Raw genomic sequence first — 7,720 nt, forward strand, 5'->3', positions numbered from 1 at the left:
CCTCCCTGGTGACCTCTTATCTGACCCTGACTGGCATCCCCAGGCCTGTCCTGTTTAGGCCTGTGGGATGGCCTTGCTATCCCACTCCTTTGAAGGCTCCCTATTCCTTAGGGATCATCTGACCTCCACTTCCCCTTCACATATATCTTGCTGTTCCTCCTCTGGTTTTCCTTTTACAAAAAGAATTTTTTTTTCTTTGATGTCCACACCTAATCTCATTTCCTGCCCTTAGCTGCTCTCCAAGCCCCTTATTTCTCATCTTCTCTCTTCAGCCCATCCTCTCACCTGCTGTTGGACTGCTTTCCTCTTCCTGTTCATTCTCAGCAGTGCGAATCATGCTCTGACTTTTCACTGGTACTGAGCAGTAAGTGCCCGGGAACAAACTCATCAGATAGATGGCAAACCCCAGGAAAATTATCAGCTTGGCATTAACCCCCATCTTATTTTGCTGTCTGGCAAGACACTTTTCAGGTAATGGAGTCTGGACGTAGCTACCACCACGGTCTTGTTTGGGGCACATTGTGACATCATGACAGCATCTGACATGCAAAGGTGTTGCGTGCTTGTTGGGCATAAACACTGTGGACTTTCACCCTGTGTAGCTAAGAAGACCCCAAAGCATGGAAAGAATGTGAAATCTTTTGGGAATAATTGAAAAAAAAATATGTCTCTGCTGAAAGGTAAAAAAGAGAATGAAGGGGATAGGATCATAACAATAGGACACTACCTAATGTGAAAAAATCACACCTAATCCTCAATATTTCTGTATCTGACAACTAACTTAAACTGAACAAGAAGTGTTCCATAAAACTGGTAGAAGTGCAGTGGAAAATGTAATGAATTTCCCACTTCAGTGCTTAAGCAATTATTAGTAATTTGTGCTGTTTGGCTCAAACAGCCTTAGTAAATAGAAATAAAATTTTGTTTTAAATCCAGTTCGAATGACAAGCATGTGTTTTAAATGACCTCTAGATGGTGATCTAACAACATTAATGTAGAAACAGCTCATCTTGCAAAGCACCTATTCTACAGAGGATAAAACCCATCTCATGTCTTATTAACCTTTGCCATTGACTTTGCCAGACCAAAATGCCCACTCTAATTAAATCTCTGTCCAGACTGCATTTTAGAACTCTGATGATGACTTTTCACCACATAGTGTCAAAGATAATTTTCTAGTTATTTTCAAACTCACATTTAAACCCAACTGTTATTTGCTATACTAAATTTCTTTCATACTCCTGAAATTTACGTACAGATTTATGTTAAGATCCCTTAGATTTCACTTTCATTTTGTTTGATTTTGTGTTGATTTGTTTGGAGGGTTTTTTGGTGGTCTTGGGGGGTGGTTGTAATTTCTTGCTTGTGGGGTTTTTCCCCCTTTTCTACTATTAGCAATGGTCCTTACATTCAAGCTCTTCACATTTATTTTCTAGATGCCTAAAAGCCAGGTGGGGAAATTAGCTCCTCAGATCAAGATAGTAATTAGCCTGAGACTATGATGGCTACTACAGACTTAAGCACATGCAAGGATATATATATATTCTGATTTATAGGCATTTTTACACCAGAGATTTTTACACCAGGTCTTAGGTGAGCTTCAGCTTGCTGTCCAAGACATTCAGCCATCTTTTTTCCTGCTTTTCTTGAGAATATTTTACATTCAGCCCAGAAAGCACTCATTAGAAGTATACTTCAGGAAGTTAGAAGATCGATTTTTCAGAAATACCCATTGAGTGGAATTGTTGAATGTTATGTTCAACAAATAAATAATGTGTTTGGCTGTCAAATAATTTCTGCTCTACTGGCTCCTACTGAATGGTGTAATAATCCCCAGTCCAATACACTGGGTGCCAGGAGGTATACAATCTAACACAGGAGTAGGACTGAAGCTTCAACAGATCTGCATCAGAAAGGGTAAGAGTGAGTGGGGCTGGAAAGTGGAATTTTCAGTCCTGCAGAGCAATTAGTAAAGCAGCTTCAAGGAGCATATTCCCTACAGAGATCTCTGCATCTGAAGTAATCTGTACCCAAATCAGCATAAGATTGTACTTCAAAGGTGTTCTGCATTCCTCACAGGGAGTGTGGGATACTTTCAAGTCCTCACCTGCACCTCTGAAATTCTTTATTTCACTGAAGTAGGTAAGTAAATAGATGCTAGATGTGAAAACTCTTACTATGACTGAGGTCATGATGACATATTCATTCTGGCATAAGCTCACACTCTGCCTCAGCAAGGGTTCCTGCCACTAGATGTTTGCTCCTACATATTTTCCTTTGCTGACATTAGTGCTGGTATGGCTCAGTTAGTGGGGTGTATTAGGTAACAAAATAATTTTAAGCATGCTTTTATTAGGTCACTTTTCTACTGAGTGAGTTTTCGATGCAGTTAACTGTGGAGTTACACAAATGCTACTCTGCAGTGAGCCAGCAGAAACAAAGATTGGGGTGTGACAGACGAAGGCTGGACTGCCCTTTACTGAGTGACAGATACTCCAAATTCAAAAGAAGCCATGGCCTTGAAAAGAAACAATGACTATGCAATCCCTGCCCGAGTACAGAGAGTTCTGACTCCTGTTTTGCTTTGTTTGTGGTTATGTATGTTCCCTAGCAAAGTATATATAATTAAAATAGGAAAAGTGTGAAATGCAAAATGAGAAGATTTAAGCTTTGAAAAAAAGATTCAAGTTTAAAAAAAATATTTAAGCACTACTCTTTAAACACCACTCCATCCCTGAAGAGTTCTTAAAATCAAACTGCAAAAATTTTTTCAAAAAGTACAATAAATATGGAAAACCACACTGTCTGCCTAATGTTTTTTTTTCTCTGTGTGGCTGACAGTAATAGAATATTTATCTGACCATCTCAGACCTTGTATACATATTTCTCCGGCTGTTCTCTGTTTTGCATGTGTGAATGCAAGTATGTGTGAAAATTTCAATTTGTATGCATCTCGCACAATAGAGAAAAAAAGGTTGAAAAAATTAAATTAATAATTACTTTTTTCTCCCCTGCTTCATCTCTGTTTCTAGAATTAAATCACCCTTTGCCAGCATTACCACCCCATTGATTGTACTACACTTTTGAAATCTGTCCTCAATAAACTGTTTTGCTTTAAATGATGTTGGATATTGGGCCTAAGTTGGACGTATTTAAAACTCTTTCTTTGCTTTGGCTCTCCTGGCCTGCACATTATTAGGCTAACCTCACTTCTCACTTCTGAAGCGGAATGACCCCCTCTCCAAAACCTCACTTAACGTGGCCTGGTCCTTCCCTGGAATCCTCATGGTCCTTTCTGTTGATTGTCACACTGACTGCAGTGGAAAATTGATTCCTACCTAAGGCAGTGCTTTTCTAGCCAGACTAAGAGATACAGGCTCATTTCTGTAGGCAAGGGTGTGGATTTTAGTGTGGTCCAAAGGACTGCTCTTGGACTCGTTTGAAGCTGAGGCTCCAAGGTAGAAAAGAACAGTGGAAATGGATTTCCCTGTCCATACAATGGTGGAGAATGAGCAGGATATGAGAAAGATGAATACACTGAAACACTTGGATAAACCAGTTAGAGCAATAATTTCTCTTTCTAGGGATTGTGACTCAGTATTTCACATATTCCTTCCTTAGCATATTCTGCAACACGACTCAGTGTGGCGCAAAGACGATGAAAATACCCAAGGCAGAACAGCACATGGGCCACTGCTCTCAGGCTGGGCTGAGGGAGGGGGATAAAGCAGACTAGTTAATGTATGCTTTCTCCCTCATCAGGGTGAAAGAGCTGGTGCATGAAATCCAGTAAAAGCAGCTCTCCGGTCCAGTGAAGCTCGGGACAATTGGCAGCACCAGGAAGGTTATCACTGTCTGCATCAGATGACTCTCTTGTGTGAGGTCAAAACCCCATTGGATTTGTAATGAGGAGGTGGATGAGGCTGTAAAGTCATTCCCAAGATGGAGCAGTGAAGGCCTTGAGGCAAGAAGGAGCCAATGAAGGGAAGAAAGGAAATGGACCGAAAGATCATAATCAGTGAATTTCTGCATCCTACCCCAAGGCTGTATTCCTCAGAGAACGGGATAGTGCCAGGAAACTAAAGGCACTCCTACTGGCTGATTTTGATGCTGGGGTCAGAAACTGATGGAGAATTTGGGGATACTGCAGTCTGTAATGGGGAACCCCAGAACATGACTGAGAGCAGATATCCGTGGGAGTGCCCAGGCCTACAAAGGCCAGGCAACAGTGTAATGGGAATGGCACAAGCAGAACTTTGTGAAGATTCCAGAACAGAAACAAGTGGAGAGATGCAGGACAGGACAGAGGGACCTGGCAGACAGTTTTGTGACTGTAGGTTGGAAATGACTCGGCAGCTACAAGACAGGAATGATGGGTGTTGTGTTTGAGATGGATACTGTAGAGGTCTGTGGTGAAGGGACTGCAGGCAGTTCTGTGTTATGGCTACTGATCTGGTGTTGCAGGGAGTCATAAAGTGCACTTCAAATTCCGAGAAACTAGTTCCCTTCCGGGGAAACCAGGCTTTTCATTTACCTGCCATGTATTATCATCAGAATGCTAACTAATCTGTGGAGTCCAGTTCCTTGTGACTATCGCAAAGCAGGTACTCTCCCTCTCTGCTTTCTCATGCAGAATTCACAACTTCTGAGGTCATCACTAAAAAGAAACTTAGGAGGAGGGATCAGAAAGAGCAGAAGGGTTTTGAAATGTGGCCATTTTTCATCACTAATACAGGATTCTGGAAATGGAAATATCTTGCTTCTTCTAAGAGCAAATAGCAGCAGCTAGGTTGTGTCATCCCATGCAAGAGATGAGGATAACATCCTTCCCCCAAAGTTTTGTCTATCTCACCATGACACAGAAAGGACAAATGAAAACTCCTCGGCTGGGAGTGATGGATGGTTATTTCAGAAAATAGTCCAAACTGGATTTCCACTGAGGCATGGGTTGTACAAACACTTTCTCTTCTCATTCTCTTTTTGTGCCATTTCTGTTTTCATTTGCTCTTATTTGGACTGCTTTTATTTAGATAAAATATGAACAGTAGAATCACATGCAAGATACACAGTATTAATTAAACCTGTATTAAATCTAGTATTCTTTAAGAGTCACCTCCACAAGACAGTCCTTTCAAACCAGATCAAAGAACTGTTCCTTTTTACACTTACTCACACTTACCTGATTTTAAAAATATATCTAGATTTAAGTGAAATAAACAGCCCTGCCTGTAATTTTGAGAAAAGTGAATTCAGATAAAGGAGAAAGTTCACAGTTGGAAGCTTCTAAATCAGAACAACTCCACAGATTGCAGAACCTGATTGCTTAATCATCAATGGAGGAATCAGAAGAAGCTTTAATTGTTGAGACACTGCTCTGTGTGGCCTGTTAAGCCCCACATCATTTATCCAAACATCTTTATGTCTGTCATGAGCCATCTCCATATGCATTCAATAAATATTGAAATATCTTTTACAACAGCCTTACTATGCTCGTTTTAAAACACTTTTATGTTTTTTTCTCTTATTTACTTCAGGCTACCCTGACCAAATGTAGACAGAATGTAAGACATAAATTACTTGAAAAGCATTTCAGCTTCTTATTATTTCAGAAAATCACAGTTATTAAAGCAAGTTCTTAAGAAAATTAATAAACTAACTAAGATTATAAGAAACACAATATGGCAATATTTTGTGCCTTCTGTTCTGAATGTAGTTGCTTAATATTTTCTGAGTTCTTTTTTTAGCAATTAAATCAAGGAACAGATTTTTAAAAAGCTCAAAAAATCCAGGGACTCAGCCCAACATGCACTGTAGGCTTTCTGCAGAAGGCATTGCAGTGCTTGTACAATGCAAGTTATGTTCATTTCTCATGGAATCTGCATATATCTATAACGCTCTTTTTTATTCACCTTTTATGATATAGACGCTAATTATTTTTCATTTGTGAAATGATTCAATGCCTATTCAGAAAAAGATACAATTTAATGACTAATTAAATTAATAACTATAATTAGTAGTTATAATTTAATAAATTAATGTATATATAATTATGGCAATAGAATGGGGCCTCCAAGTGGGTGGAGTCTACATATACCCAGGGTTCTTGAAAATGAGAATGTGAAGCAACTCTGCATTTACTTATTGAAAATACAAAGAAGAGGAATGGTATAAGAACCGTGGGAATGCAAAAGTCATTAGGTGCATTGTCAGGGCCTTGGATCCCTTTCTCCCCAGGCAAAACATCAGTGACATTGTTCTGACATGCTTTCTTTATGAATGGGCAATTATACAAGGTTCTGTCTTAATTTCTCTTGAACCCTTTCCAGAGTTGACCACATGATGTAACTGTTCATCAGATAAAGTGTGCAAATCACCACTGCAGTCTCCTTCCAGGCTGTAATTTGGTTTGGGGTAAATGAGGGCAGTACAATGATAAGATGAAGATCCAAGATAATTAGGTAGTTGATAAGAAAGTCTGTGATAGTTCACTGCTATCAGAGGTGTTGCTCTGAACTGCCCCTGATGCTGCACAGTCTGTGTCATGCAGTATATCCCAGTCACTCATACCAGCAAGGAAAAATACATAGTATTAAAAAAACTAAAAAAATAATTCCATGTTTAGACAATTATATACGATTATGAAGCAAATTTGTGTACTTTCATTCTTATTATTCTAATTGTGTTTTCTAAATAGCTATTGAACACTGCTTGTTAACCTTGGTGACTTTCACTTCTGAATTTCCCATGGGATAGATATCATTCCAGTTTCTCTCTTTCTCCAGCTCAGAGAAATTTTACTGTTCCAGTCTCACTGTTTCTTCCTTCAGTATTGATAAGCTGGGGTCTGTAATATTGACTTGCTGTAGTGGAATAGAACAATGAAAGATATTGCATTGTCCCTTTAAATGTAACTGCATCTGGATTTTGAAAAGAAGTCAGCTGCAAACCTGCAGCGTCTTCATTGGAGCCAAGATCTCGATCAGTAGTACCTGCATGATTGCTAGCTAAGTGGGAGCAAGACAAATAGTCTTCAAGGTGTCTGACACCTGGCAGTTGCACAATAAACACTCCAAAATTTTAGAGTGTCTGGGGATTTTTTGCTTTCAGTTGACTGAAGCAAAACCAGTCAATCCAAAATTGAATATTTTAATGCTATTTCCTGGTAAATTATTTGAATTGTGTAAAATAGAGTTGTCTGCAGAGGGTGAGAGAAGTGTTTGTGTCCCATTGTGAAGCATTTGGACTGAGAACTGTGTCACAGGACAGATTGGACAGGTAATAGCTGCAGATGCAGAGATGTCTTAGATGCACTGCATTATCTGTACCTTCTGTAATGTGCTTGAACTTCTCTTTTTCTATTGGATATAGCTCTTTGAAACCTGTGACTCTTTTAGAGATATTCCTTCCAAAATGGGAACACTGCCCACAAATTAGTACTGCAAACAAATGACTTTTCCTGTTTCTAATGCAGGTGAACACCTTCTGAAAGCATAGCTGTGACAGGACTATCCCCTAGTATGATAATACTATCATGATTTCTCAGAATTGCAACAGAGGGCAGGAGTTGCCAGACTGTGCATTCTTCCCATCGTACTCTTGATAATGTGATGCCCAATCTGCCATCTGATCTGTAATTTTTGGAATGTGAACTGTGCCCACTTCTGCAGCACCTGAGCTCAGGTTCTTCCTGGGTTCCTTTGTGCATGTCTGGCAGCCTGGC

The sequence above is a fragment of the Melospiza melodia genome, chromosome 2 (assembly GCF_035770615.1).
Source record: "Melospiza melodia melodia isolate bMelMel2 chromosome 2, bMelMel2.pri, whole genome shotgun sequence".
Classification (NCBI taxonomy): Eukaryota; Metazoa; Chordata; class Aves; order Passeriformes; family Passerellidae; genus Melospiza; species Melospiza melodia.